Below are 15,161 nucleotides of genomic sequence, written 5' to 3'. Positions count from 1 at the left end.
AGAATTTTTAAGCACTTAAGCTGGCATGTACTAGCTGCTAACTGATGTTAGTTTCTCTTAGTTAATTTACTTGTTAATCATCCCCAGAATGATATTGATGGGAAAATTTCTCTTGTTGCCTTGTGTGTGTGTGCTCAGTTGCTCAGTCATATCTGATGCTTTTGCGACCACATGGACTGAACCCCTTAAGGCTCCTCTGTCGATGGGATTTTCAGGCAAGAATACCAGAGTGGGTTGCCATTCCCTACTCCGGGGGAATCTTCCCTACCCAGGGATTGAATCGTGTCTCTTGCATCTGCTGCTTTGGTAGGCAGATTCTTTACCACTGCACCACCTGAAGTCCCTTGTTGTCTTTACTCCAAATAAAAAGTGTATTTCTTCCTTTTTATTTTTTAAATTATGAAAGTATGATAACATATTTACAGGAGACTTAAAAAAAATACAGAACAGAGTTACATATAGTTCCACTATATATTACCATTATCTTTTTAAGTAGATAAATTAAGATTTTTAGTTGGGAGTTTCAATATCAAACTCTCAAAAATTAGTAGAAGGAATAGACAGAAAAGTAGAAGGATAGAGCAGATCTGAAAAGCACTATGAACCAATTCAACATAATTAAGATTTATATGAATTAAAAAGTGAATTTCTAAGGATGAGCCATTTTAGTGGCATTTATAAGCTTGGAGAATTTCATCGTCCTTTAAAAGAACAATACCATAATGGAAAAATACCAGGCTGACAGTTCTAAACGTTAGTGCATGTTCATGCATGCTCAGTCGTGTCCAACTCTTTGTGACCCCATAGACTGTAGACCGCCAGGCTCCTCTGTCCATGGAATTTTCCAGACAAGAATACTGGAGTGGGTTGCCATGTCCTTCTCCAGGGGATCTTCCTGACTCAGGGATCGAAACCACGTCTCTTGCACCTCCTGCATTGGCAGGTGGATTCTTTACAACTGAGCCACCTGGAAAGCCCTAAATGTTACTGCTTTTGGTCAGTTTTTGAGCTGCTGGGGACACCTTGGCTGTGCCGTCTTATCAGTGGAGACTATTGTCCAGAGTGCCAGCATGGCTGGAGAATTAGGTCTGGATCTGTGACCATACAGGGGTAAGACGAACTAGCTACATATACCAGTATAGCAGGCCTCAATGCTCCTAGCCCAACTGTTCAAGCTTGTGTTTTTGAGGCTGTTTGGAAATGTATGACTCAGGATGGCAGAACCAAACCAACAATGAAGCCAGACATACATAAAAATGGGACAGTGTGGAAAAACTGGCCAATATGGGCCTTACTGCTGGCCTCAAGGGCTCCAGATATTACTAACTTCAGTAGTGGTCAAGTAAGAGGCCGGTGAAGGATGAAGAGACAGTTTTGGAATACTGTAAGTTGTATTGTGTTCTGACCTGTGCTTCATCTTACATTAAAATGTTCTTCTCTCATTGGAAGAAATGAACTTTGTGGTTTTACCTACCTAAGCACTTTCTTGCTCAGTAGCTTTTGTAAAACTACAGTGAAGTAGTTCTTGCTTATTATTTATGCTCCCACCTACTTCCAGAAAGGATCTAAGATCCCCAAACAATTTTGCTAACCCTCGGCCTTCATTTTCTTCCAGACCATCTGTTCCTTTTCACCATGAAGTCATAGTACTAAATTTGTGACAGTACAATCATTTCCATGGCAACAGGATATGGTCCTCACCACCGAACCCTTATTTCACTCTGACCAAGATCAAGCAGCAGGAAGATCAGGAAGTATATGCTGACATTTTCTATTCTTTTTCAAGTTTTGTTTCTCTCTGAAGAACTTCTTACTTTTGATTCTAAAATCTTATACTCAGCCTAGATAATGTGTTTTTGCATAACTTACATACAAAACATTCTTCCAGTAAATCATCAGATATGCAAGCCAAAAAAGAAGTTGAGAAAAATCACACAAGCCTACACACACACACACACACACACACACACACACTATGATGTATAAACTGGCTTGACAGTGAGATGACTAGTAAATACCTTTCTGGTTTGTACAGAAGAAAAGAGAACACAGAATCCGTTTAAAAGACATGAGACTTTGAAGCCTAAAAAATTTGCTTTGAAGACTGTCATAAGCAATGGAAGGCAGCTGACCTAGTTCCCACTCGGTGCTTTCCTTATCTTGCTGAGCACAAATAAAACATCAGAGGGTCTTCTCACGTGAGCTCAGGTCATCTGACCAGAGGAAGACAGATAGATGTTCAACTTTATTTATAGAGATGACTAATACCTGGATATTTTGCCCATTTGTTTTAATCACATTCAGCTTAATTACACAATCTTTGGAGAGACTCCTTAGAATACCATTTGCTACACCGTGAAACTGAGTGAAGGGCATGAACTCTGAGAAGAGAACTAGTTACTGGAATATCACAAAATATCTGATTGAGGCATTAAGTTAGCAGTCTTACAGGACAGATGGGAAGGTGTGTTATAATGAGGTTCTGCTGGACAGTCCACACAACATTATATTAATATATAACTCTATGTATAATTTGTCATATTATATAATACACACAACATATTAAATATGTGGGCTTCCCTGGTGGCTCAGATGATAAAGAATCTGCCTGCAATGCAGGAGACCCAGGTTTGATCCCTGGGTTGGGAAGATCCCCTGGAGAAGGGAATGGCCACCCACTCCAGTATTCTTGCCATGGAGAATCCCATGGACAGAGGAGCCTGGTAGGCTACAGTTCACAGTGTCGCAAACAGTCAGACACGACTGAGCGACTAAGCACGAAGCACAATTAAATATGTACCATAACATATACCATGTGTTATGTGTATTATATGTATATAAGAGAAGAAAAGTATAACATTTAAGAACTATCTTCTCTTTTCTATTCTTCCCCAGCTTCCATGTAGACAGGGTAAGTGGGGGGAGGTAGTGGGAGAATGGGTGATAAGGGCTAGAAAGAAGAGCTGGAGGAAATGCTAAAGTGATTTTTTTTTTTTTTTGCCACTCCATGTGGCTTGTGGGATCTTAGTTCCATGACCAGGGATTGAACTTGGGCCCTTTGCAGTGAAAGCATGGAGTCCTAACCACTGGACTGCCAGGAAATTCCCCTATATTAATTCTTTAAAAGGTAAAAAGTCACCTACAGTGGGAAAGATTTGGAAGGAAGCGGAAGTGGAAAGACAAAGCAGACAAGTGAGAGAGAAGGGAAGTGACTTAAAAGCTGAGGAGCGGTATTTTGACAGCAGTTCCTCTGTGATATGGGTGCTTTGGAAAGGGGATTTTAACTAAGTTCTGTTGTTTGTTATATGATTTACCACTTTGCTACCTCTCCAAAATTTCAGTGAAGACAAATATTTTTCAGAGCTCATTATAGATGAATTTGTAATTCTTCTGAATGAGATAAAATGGACACTAAGGCTGGGGTAAGCCCTATTCTAATTTTAAAAATATATACATAATAAGACTCTCTTGAGGAAAATGACCAGCAGGGCCACCATTACTGCTATCTTTTACCCTGGGGAAATATGTCCCACTGCCATATTTACCTTGGGAGATACGTCCCACTGCCAGGTCATGTCATATTCGTAGTAGGTACTTAACTGGCCAGAGATGGGTGGCATTCTACGATCTGGAGTTTTTAACTCTACTGAAATTCAATTTTAGCCTTAAAGAATCTAGGAACTTAGATGATCAAACATGGAAGAGTGGGAAAAAAAGGCACTACGACTGCTTTAGGGAGGCCCAAGGCCAAGCCCTAAACCTAGTCTTTAAGGACTGAGAGAAGGCAAGACCAGACTCGAGAGAGCACCATGACACCTGAAGGACAGGCCTCACTGACAATGAGATGTGACATTCAGGCTTGCTCCAATCTGACACTAATCTCTCTGTCTTGTTACAGATTGTGACGAGTCGGAAAATGCAGAACCTCCTGCTGTACTCATGCATAGGATTATGGCAGTGAGTGGTAAGGAAGCCTTTGCATGAAGGTCATAATCACTCTTGATGACATCAACATTTTCTCAGTATAGACATCATAACGGAGAATATGCAATGATTCAGGGGAAGGTAAGGTAAAACAAGATAGAAGAGATCATCAGGATAGAAATGGGAGGCCAGGGCAGGAATAGGAAGGCTCCACTATTCCCTACTCTCCTATATAACATTCGTTTATAAGATGTGCTGTGATTTTTTTTTTTAAGGTTCTGTGGAAAGCTGAGTTTGGACACATTGCATAGATTTTTTCTCTTGGGGAAATACATACGTGCATGTGATAGGTTCTGAGACGTCTCACCAAGAAAAACAAATCTATTAAACTATTGTTGCCCAAACTTATTTGGTGATGTGCTGTGTGTGCCAAGTTGCTTCAGTCATGTTGGGCTAATCGCAACTCTATGGACTGTAGTCCGCCAGGCTCTTCTGTCCATGGGGCTCTCCAGGCAAGGATACTGGAGTGGGTTGCCACGCCCTCCTCCAGGGGATCTTCCTGATTCAGGGATCGAACCCAGATCTCTGTAATTTTCAGAGAAGAGTTTTGCTTCACAAAAACTGTGTGGGGTTTGTGTTTGTTTTCTCTGTAAAGATGCATGCTTTCTCCATTTCTCCTAAATGCTCAGTGCCTTTTAAAAAATTTCTTTATTAATGGCGGTGCGGGGTCTTTGTTGCTGCACGTGGGCTTTCTCCAGTTTCCGCAAGCGGGGGCTACCCTTCGCTGTGATGTGCAGGTTCCTCATGGTGGTAGGTTCTCTTGATGCGAAGCATGGGGCTCTAGGGTGCGGGCTCCGTAGTTGTTGACACATTGGCTTAGCTGCCCCACAGCATGTGGAATCAAAGGGAAGTCGCTCAGTCGTGTCCGACTCTTTGCGACCCCGTGGACTGTAGCCTACCAGGCTCCTCCGTCCATGGGATTCTCCAGGCAAGAATACTGGAGTGGTTTGCCATTTCCTTCTCCAGGGGATCTTCCTGACCCAGGGATCGAACCCAGGTCTCCCACATTGGAGGCAGACGCTTTAACCTCTGAGCCACCAGGGAAGTCCTGTGGAATCAAACCCAGGGATTAAACCCAGGGATCAAACGCATGTCCTCTGTATTGGCAGGCAGATTCTTAATCAGTGAACCACCAGGGAAGTCTGCTCACTGCCTTTATAATGCCTGTTACTACCCAGGAACTATCATTTGGCAAATCTCCAGGATATTAACTTTTCTTTGTAGAGTTGCATGCACCAGAGTTTGTTTTTTTTTAAACTCCTTCCCACCAAAACCAACTTGATTCCTCAAGAAACTGCTTTCTCCTAGGGAACCACTACAAATAAATCCACTTTAATGTTACTGTTGTTCAGTTGCTAAGTCATGTCCAACTCTTTGCAGCCCATGGATTGTAGCAAGCCAGGCTCCTCTGTCCTCCACCACCTCCTGCAGTTTGCTCAAATTTATGTTCCTTGAGTCAGTGATGCTATCTAACCATCTCATCCTCTGCCATGTTGTTCTCCTTTTGCCTTCAATCTTACCCAGCATCAGAGTCTTTTCCAATGAGTCAGCTCTTGGCATCAGGTAGACAAAGTATTGGAGCTTCAGCAACAGTCCTTCCAATGAATATTCAGGGTTGATTTCTTTTATAATTGACTAGTTTGATGTCCTTGCAGTCTGAGGGACTCTCAAGAGTCTTCTACAGACCCAGAATTTGAAAGCATCAATTCTTCGCTGCCCAGCCTGCTTTATGATCCAGCTCTCAGCATGTGTACATGACTACTGGAAAAAGCTTCGACTATATGGACCTTTGTTGGCAAAGTAATGTCTCTGCTTTTTAATATGCTGTCTAGGTTTTTCACCAGGTTTAGTGTGCTGTCTAGGGTTGTCTTGGTTTATTCAGGTAAAAGTAAAGTCTGATGCTGTAAAGAACAATATTGCATAGGAACCTGTAATATGAGGTCCATGAATCAAGGTAAATTGGATGTGGTCAAGCAGGAGATGGCAAGAGTGAACATCGACATCTTAGGAATCAGTGAACTAAAATGGACTGGAATGGGCGAATTTAACTCAAATGACCACTGTATCTACTATTGTGGGCAAGAATCCCTTTAAATAAATGGAGTAGCCCTCCTAGCTAACAAAAGAGACAGATGCTAGCATAATATACATCCTGCTGTCTACGTTGATTTTTTCACATATCAATATATCATATTCTTCCATATTAGTACATGGAGAGCTAGTGCCTTGGTTATATAATAGCTGCGTGGTGTTCACTGAATGTCTGGGTTATTTTATTTCATGATTCTATTGAGAGATATAATGTTGCCAATCTTTTCATATTATTAACAATATTGAATTAATAGACTAACTGAATAAACACCTAGAAATGGAATTTGTGTCCGTGGGTATGTACATTTTTACTTTTGAAAGATATTTCCCAATTGCTCTTTATCCCTATATACTCATCAACTACATATGAGCAGTTATTTCCTTAAATCTGTATTAAATCAGTATTTTATCAAATGTTTTGAACTTTGACAATTTGATTGGGGAAAAGTTGTACATATTTTTATAATTTAAGAACCAAAGATAGAGAAGTCACAACTCAGGATTAGTGTAAAGGGCATTTACCTATCTTTTCTATTTGTAATTTGAGACAGAATTCCTCATCTTATTGAACTCAAGAATTTGTCCTAAGCAGAGAGGTATTAGATTCAAATAATTAACATATCTTAAATCAAAAGTGGTTGATATTTAAAAAAAAGTTAGACTCTTTATACTAAGAAGTCCTTATATATACTTTATACTAAGAAGTCCTTATATATATATACCTCTCCAGGGTTTTCTAGATTCATGACTCTGATTTCTGTAATTCTGCAGATACATGAAACATTAAACAATGAGCAGAATACTTTAATCACCAGCCCATTCACAATTACAGTCTATAAAATAAAGAGACAACCCTTTCTTTTATACATCACCAAACATAAATCAGGAGAAAAGGAAGGCGATCCCAGCTGTTTCCACCTTCCCTCTTCGAGTCCTACAGTCACACCCAGTTGGAGCCATTCAGCCTCACAAACTATAAATTAACACCTCTCTCCAGAACCACAGCTCCTGGCCTTTCAGTTACCTCATTCCATTATTCTTGCCACACTTATTCTCTCAATGTATCAGGCCACCTCCCCTGCCTTTCCCAACCCAAGACAACCCACTCTTTTCCTCAATGAGAAATTTCTTTACATCACTATCCATCCTTGCTTTCTTCTTTCCTAACACAAAAATGAGCCACTATGGAGAATAATATGGAGCTTCCTTTAAAAACTAGGCATAGAAGTACCATATGACCCAACAATCCCTCTACTGGGCATATACCCTGAGAAAGCCATAATTGAAAGAGATGCAGGTACCTCAGTGTTTTCTGCAGCACTATTTACAACAGTTAGAACACAGAAGCAACCTAAAGGTCCCTCGACAGATGAATGGATAAAGAAGTTGTGGTCTATATAGACAACGGAATATTATTCAGCCATAAAAAAGAACACATTTGAGTCAGTCCTAATGAGGTAGATGGGCTTCCCTGGTGACTCAGCTGATGAAGAATCCACCTGCAATGCGGGAGACCTGGGCTCTATCCCTGGGTTGGGAAGATCCCCTGGAGAAGGGAATGGCTACTCACTCCAGTATTCTGACCTGGAGAATTCCACTGGACTCTACAGTCCATGGGATTGCAAAGGGTCGGACATGACTGAGTGACTTTCACTTCACTTCACTTCAATGAGGTAGATGAACCTAGAGCCTATTATACAGAGTGAAGTGAGTCAGAAATAGGAAAACAAATATCACATAGTAACACATATATATGGAACCTAGAAAGATGGTACTGATGAACCTATTGGCAGAGCAGCAACAGAGATACAGACATAGAGAACAGACATGTGGACACAGTGGGGGAAGAAGAGGGTGGAATGAATTGAGAGAGTAGCACTGAAACATATACATTACCATATGTAAAATAGATAGCCAGTAGAAATTTGCTGTATGATGTAGGGAGTTCAACTCAGGTGCTCTGTGATAACCTAAAGGAGTGGGATGGGGTGGGAGGCGGGAGGGAGGTTCAAGAGGGAGGGGACATACTATACCTATGGCTTATTCTTGTTGATGTGTGGCAGAAACTAACACAATATTGTAAAGCAATTATCCTCCAATTAAAAGCAAATTTTAAAAAACTTGGCATAAACTCAATGTCCATCCTGACATTGGCAGAAATATAACCTTGGTCAATTTTCTCCCTTTCTCTGGGTTGGTTCTAAATTTCAGTTTGGGTACTACATTTATGCTATGAGCTGGGGTCAGGTGTGGGCATGGTTTGGGGACCCATGGATGTAGATGGCAGTCACTGTCTTAATAGCACTGGCAGCCAGTGATCACCCTCGTAAGCCATCTGTCAGTCCATGCTGGGTGCTGCTGGGTCATCAGTTCATTCAAGCTTTTAAGTGCTTTTAAAGTCATTCCACTGAAGTATGGGACTGGCTTGGGCCCATATTCCTAGACACTGGTCAGTCTTTCTTTGCCCTTCTTCCATGAAACCACATTTTTAAAAGTACATTTGATAAAGTTATGGTTGCTGTGGGGAAGGACAGGGGGAAGGAATAGTTAGGGAGTTTGGGACGGACATGTACACACTGATATATTTTAAATGGTTAACCAACAAGGACCTACTGTAGAGCACAAGGAACTCTGCTCAATGTTATGTGGGAGCCTGGATGGGAGGGGAGTGGGGGAGAATGGATGCATGTACATGTATGACTGAGTCCCTTCGCTATTCACCTGAAACTATCACATCATTGTTAATTGGCTATGCGTGTGGTGCTAAGAAGCTTCAGTCACATCTGACTCTTTGTGACTCCACGGACTGCAGTCCACCAGGTTCCTCTGTCCATGGGATTCTCCAGGCAAGAATATTGGAGTGGGTTGCCGTGCCCTCCTCCAGGGGATCTTCCCAACCCAGGGGTCTAACCCGTATCTCTTATGTCTCCTGCACCGGCAGGTGGGTTCTTTACCACTAGCGCCACCTGGGAAGCCCTGTTAATCAGCTATATCCCAATACAAAATAAAAAAGTTTTTTAAAAAAGTACATTCGATAATATAAACCATTCATGCACTTATCATCCAAAATGAACAAATGTCACTCTCTCATATTTCCCTTCAGTAAAGGGTAAGTCCCCTATGTGCCCTTCCCATCTTCACTCCCTCTCTCCCTCGTTGCCTAGAGACAAGCAGTAACAACAGTTTGGCACAAATATAGTCCATGTTGCTGTGCTTTTGCTTGATATATTTATAGCCAAAAACAATCTCTGGTATCTGTATTTTAAAACAAATAGTATCATACAGAATATAAAATCCTGCAATTTCATATTGCCGAGTATTGTTAAGACTCATTCATGTACTGATACTAGTTACTATAACTTCTGTATAGTATTTCATCAAATGAATATATCCTACTTTGTCTGCACTCAAGCCATTCATCCTTGAGGGTATTTCCAGTGGTTTTTTAATACCAACAATACTGTAGTGACTATCCTTTCCTGCCTCCTTTCACCATCTGCTACTCCTTAATTATTCCTATCTTCGTAAATGGCTTCACCAGGCACATGTGCCAAAAACCTCAGTTGGTCTTCAACCTTTTCCCTCACATCTCAAATCCCCATCACCAAGTTGTCTGCTCTGTATCCTGAATCCAATCACTTCTCAATACTTTCATTTATTTTTGGCTGTGCTGGGTCTCCGTTGCTGTGAAGCTTTTTCTCTAGTTGTGGCAAGCACCGGCTTCTCATTGCACTGGGTTCTCTCGTGGAGCATGGGGGGATTCTAGGCGCACGGGCTTCAGTAGGTGGGATACAAGGGCTCAGGAGTTGTGGCTCCTGGGCTGGAGAACAGTCTCATTAGTGGTGCTGCACTGGCTTAGTTGCTCCACAGCACGTGGGATCTTCCTGGATCATGGATCGAACCCGTGTCTCCTACACTGGCAGGATTCTCAACCACTGAGCTGCCAAGGAAGCCCTCTCAACACTTTTAAACAAGCCTCAACCACCAACGTCTCTCTCCCACTACTACAATAGTTTTCTACCCTACCCCACACACTAATTCCACTTTACCTCATGGGCTTCTTTCTTTCAATATTCCCAGTCATTTCCGCTTCAGAGAATTTGTGTTTGTCATGCTTTCTTTCCTGAAATGTACTTTCTCAGACCTTAAACATAGACCTTGTTCTCTCGTTTCTCTGTCTTTCCTCAAATTCACCTTCTCAGGAAGGTCTTCCCTGTCCATCCTTCCTAATATAGCAATTCCAGCCCCCACCCTTTCATCCTGCTAAATTTTGCTTCAAAGTACTCAATCCTGTTTGAACTGATACAGACTATTCTAATAATGATACTTTTAATATTCTTTTAAATATAAATTTTAATAATGTCTTTTAATATAAAATATATTTTATATTTAATACTTATAAAATATATATATCCATATGTCTATATCTAATCTATATATCTCCATAAATGTCAGTTTCACTTAGTTTCTTGAGAGCAGTCTTATCTACTTTTTTATTCCCAAAACCTATTATGATTCTGGGTTCAGGTAGGAACTTGATAAATATTTATTCAATCAATGAGTTAATGTTATCTCATGCATTTTTCACCATTTCTTTTAAACTATGTATCTGGAGGTGGAGTTTTGGATCATGGGATGTGTGCATTTTCAACTGGGCAAGGCATTTCTAAATTGCTCTCCTAAGTGGCCTTACCAGTTTACATTTCCACCAGCAGTAGGTAAGATTTCTCACTTCCATATAACTAATAGCCAATACTTGGTATTGGGAGATTCAGAAATAGTTCCCAGTCTGATGGGTTCTTTAATTTGTATTTCTCTAATTACTAGGGAGGTTGAGCATATTTTCTTTCCCCCTATTTTTCTGTTAGATTGTCTTTCTCTTATTTATACAAGGAATTTACATTGTGTGCATATTAACCCCTTGTTTCATATATATGCTATAACTATCTTTGCCCAGACTATAGCTTTCCTTTTAATACTGTGTGTGAGACATTTTGAGCTTCTCTGGTGCCTCAGGTGGTAAAGAATCTGCCTGCAATGCAGGAGACCTGAGTTCAATCCCTGGGTTGGGAAGATCCCCTGGAGAAGGGAATTGGCAACCAACTCCACTATTCTTGCCTGGAGAAACCCATGGACGGTGCAGCCTGGCAGGCTACAGTTCATGGGGTCGCAAACAGTCAGACACAACTGAGTGACTAACACATATACACACATATGAGATATTTTATCAAACAGAAGTACTAAATTTGGAGTATTCAAATTTATAAAGTTTTTCCTTTATTATAATTTGTGCTTTTGACTAACACTTAAATAATCCTTTCTTCCCCTGTGGCCATAATGTGTTCACCTATAATTTCTTTCAATAGTTATGAAATTTTTATTTTGTCCCAGTTTTAGATCCTTAATTCATCTGGAGTTTAGTTTATACCAGTGGTTCTCAAATAGTGGTATGGAGATACCCTGGGGGTCCCCAAGACTTTTTTAGGAGACTTGAAAGACTAAAACTATTTTTGTAATACTATTTAGACATTAGTTACTTTTTTTCACTCTCATTTTCTCATTGGAGTTTTCCAGAGGCTACATAACATGTGATGATGTCATCACTCTGATGGCTAACAGAATGTGTGCTTATCTGTTTATGTGTTTTACACATTTCTTAATTTTGATTTCTAATATCTTAGACATTTCTAATGTCTTAGTTGGTTCAGGCTGTTATAATAAAATATCCCAGACTGGGTAGCTCATAAAGAGCAAACATTTATTGCTCACAGTTCTAGAGACTGGAAATTTGAGGTCAGGGTGCTAACATGATTGCTTGAGGCCCCTCTTTCTGGTCACAGGCTTTTCATTGTATTCTCACATTGAGGAAGGGGCTATATAAAGCTTTGTGGGGTCTCTTACAAGAACACTAAATTCATCCGGGAAAGCTCCACCCCATGACCTAATCACATTTCATAGGCCCCAGCTACTAAGCCGTCAATTAGGATTTCAACACATGAATTTTGGGAGGACACAAACGTTCAGATCATAGCACATGGTAAATATCAACAGATACATCCCACATAAACAAAAACTCTGATATCTTCAATAATTTTTAACAATGTAAATGAGTTCTGAGACCAAAAAATTTTAAGAACTGCTGGCATAAGGTATTAGATAGTGATCTAATCTCATTTGTTTCAGTACAGAAAGTCAGTGGCCCTCAAATTCACTAATGTTTCCTCTATCATATGCCAAGGTCCCACACGACTTGTGTCAAATTCAGCACTCTCCTTCATATTACGACACTGCTTCATCTAATTACTATAGCTCTATGAGGAATCTTCCTATCTAGAGGAAAAAAAACACACTTCCTTGGGCTTTTAGAATTTTCTTGGCTCTTTTTAGACCTTTTCTCTTTATAATTATCTTTAGAATTAGTTTGTCAAATTCCACAAAAAGTTTCGTTAGGATTTTGATTGAAATTCCATTTAATTATTGATTTTTCTGTGAATTTAGTATGACATAATTTTTATTAAAATCTTTTTTTCTTTTTTGCCATTTGGCATTTTAGGTATTTCAGCCGTAAAGATCTTGCACATTTTTGTAAGATTTATTCCTGAGCATCTTGTTGTTTCTATCGCGGTTGTAAATGGGATGTTTACCGCCACCACCTCCGCCCCCACTCCGTCATTACATAGGTATACGGGTTTCCTATTAGGTATACAGAATTGATATTGATTTTTCACATTGATTGTGACTTAGCAACACTGCTGAACACTTAGGCTAAGTTTTTTTTTTTTTTTTTCTTGAAGAGCTTCTTAGAGATTCTACTTTAAAAAATGATACCAGCAAATATTTTGCTCTCTTCCTTGTTAATGACTGCACACCTTTTTTTTTTCTCCTCTTAAATATAAAGGAGTAGAACTGGTAGTATTATGTTTAATTACAGAGGTTATAGCAGGCGTGTCATGTTCTCGAATTTAATGGGAATACTTTTCTAGTCTCATAATTAAATATGATGTTCGTTATAGACTCGGTATAATATTTTTTGATAGGTAAGAGATTTTGTTTTTATAGTTCTTGACATTTTAATGCTTTTTTGTGTCTACTGAGATGAGCATATGGGCCTTTTCCTTAATCTGATAATAAATAGATTACAGATGCATTTTAAATTATTGTTGTTGTTTAGTCACTAAGTCATGTCCAAGTCTTTGCGACCCCATGGACTGTAGCCTGTCAGGCTCCTCTCTCTGTGAGATTTCCCAGGCAAGAATACTGGAGCGGGTTGCCATATCCTTCTCCAGGAGATCTTCCCAACCCGGATTCAACCTGCATCTCCTGCATTGCAGGCAGATTCCTTACCACTGAGCCACGTCTATATTTGAGGTAAACTTTATTTTTGCCTGATGTATTGCTTTGAATACACTTCTGGATTTGATTTTCTAATTACTCTTCATTACAATGTTAAAAAAATGAGATTCATCTATAATTTCCTTTGCTTGCAGAGTTCTTCTATTTTGGTGTTAACAGCTAGTAACTTCATGAAATAAGCTGGACTATCTTTACTTCTATTGTCTGGAACAATTATATAGTATGGGATTGTCTGTTCCATTAAATATGGTAAAACTTACCTATAAAACCATCTGGCTTTGTTTATTTGGCAACGGATATAGGGATGGGTTGGGAGACTTTGGACTGCTGATCTATTTTGTTGATGATTGATTTATTTAGATTTTCTATTTCTTCTTAAATCAATTTGTGCTCTTCTGGTAAATTGTAGGTTTTACCTCAGTTTTCAATTTATTGACATAAAGCTGTTATATAATTTATATTATAAATTGTATAGCATAAACAATGATATTCTTAATCTCTACTAAAGCTCTAATTATGTCCCCTTTTGAATTTCTTATTCAAAAAATTCTATTATTTGAAAAAATAATATTGTTTATTTATCCTATCTTCTCTTCAGTGTGGCTTGCTAGAAATGTATTTTATTGGTCTTCTCAAAGAATCAAGTTTGGATTCATTGATCAGTTGTATTTTGGGGAGGCTGACTCTATTCACTTCCCAGGTTCTTGAAGTGAATGTTAGCTCATTCATTTGAAATAATTTTTAATAAGTGCATTTAATGCCATAAATTTCCTTCAGTTTACCTGCATTACTCAACTATTTTTTATTTTATTTTTTAGACTTGCTTTTTATAATATTATCTGTTTTATTAACTTCATCTTTAAAAATGTTATTATTGGAATATAATTGTTTTTCAATGTTGTGTTAGTTTCTGCTGTACAACAAAGTGAATCAACCACATGTATACACATATCCCTTCCCTCCTGAGCCTCGCTCCCACCCCCCAGTCAGGTTAATTTAAACCAGTAGTTCTCAAGGTGTTGCATTAGCCAAGTTTTATCATGTATTTTTCTTTGCTGTTGTGCTCAGTCACTCAGCTGCATCTGACTCTTTGTGACCTTATGGACTGTAGCCCACCAGACTCAATTGTCCATGGGATTTTCCAGGCAAGAATACTGGAGTGAGTTGCCATTTCCTCCTCCAGAGGATCTTCTCAACCTAGGGACTGAACCCACATCTCCTATGTCTCCTGCATTGCAGGCAGACACTTTACCACTGAGCCACCAGGAAAGCCCATTTTCTTTGTTATTCTTCCCTAAATGGTGTGTAAATTTTATTTAAATCATGAGTTATTCAGGAATGTGTTTTTAAGTATTCAAACATGAGAATTTCTAATTTAACTAAATTCTGATCAGAGAATGTGGTCTATAATAGAGTAATTCCTTAAAATATCTAGCCTGGTCAAATTTTTTAAATGTTTTATGTGTATTTGAGAAGAGCGTGAATTCTCTATTTGCCAGGTGGAGGGTTTTTATATACATAGGTATATAATACTATTCTCCAAAGAAGACATACAGATGGCCTATGAGCACATAAAAAGATGTTCAATATTGCTAATGCAAATCAAAAATGAGAGAGAAGTGCCAATCAAAACTACAATGAGATATCACCTAGCACTGGTCAGAATGGCCATCATCAAAAATTTTATAAATAATAAATGCTGGAGAGGGTATGGAGAAAAGTGAACCCTCCTA

General features: G+C 39.3%; 1 protein-coding gene across 29 annotated transcripts in view; it reads right to left on the bottom strand.

The window, feature by feature from the left end:
- NMNAT2 (nicotinamide nucleotide adenylyltransferase 2) overlaps positions 1-15,161 on the bottom strand; it is a 208,432-nt gene that overhangs the window by 179,393 nt on the left and 13,878 nt on the right. Inside the window, exon 1 of one of the 29 annotated variants that reach the window (XM_081492526.1) lies at positions 1,475-1,650. The exons of 27 other annotated variants lie outside the window; for them this stretch is intronic. The gene's annotated coding sequence lies outside the window, so the exon portion shown is untranslated. Of the gene's footprint in view, positions 1-1,474; positions 1,651-15,161 lie in introns of those variants that run through there. One more of the 29 variants, XM_081492524.1, reaches the window with a different exon arrangement.

This window comes from Giraffa tippelskirchi, chromosome 5 (assembly GCF_054371585.1).
Source record: "Giraffa tippelskirchi isolate mGirTip1 chromosome 5, T2T-mGirTip1v1.2.pri, whole genome shotgun sequence".
Lineage (NCBI taxonomy): Eukaryota > Metazoa > Chordata > Mammalia > Artiodactyla > Giraffidae > Giraffa > Giraffa tippelskirchi.
This window is presented reverse-complemented; position numbering and strand designations above follow the sequence as displayed.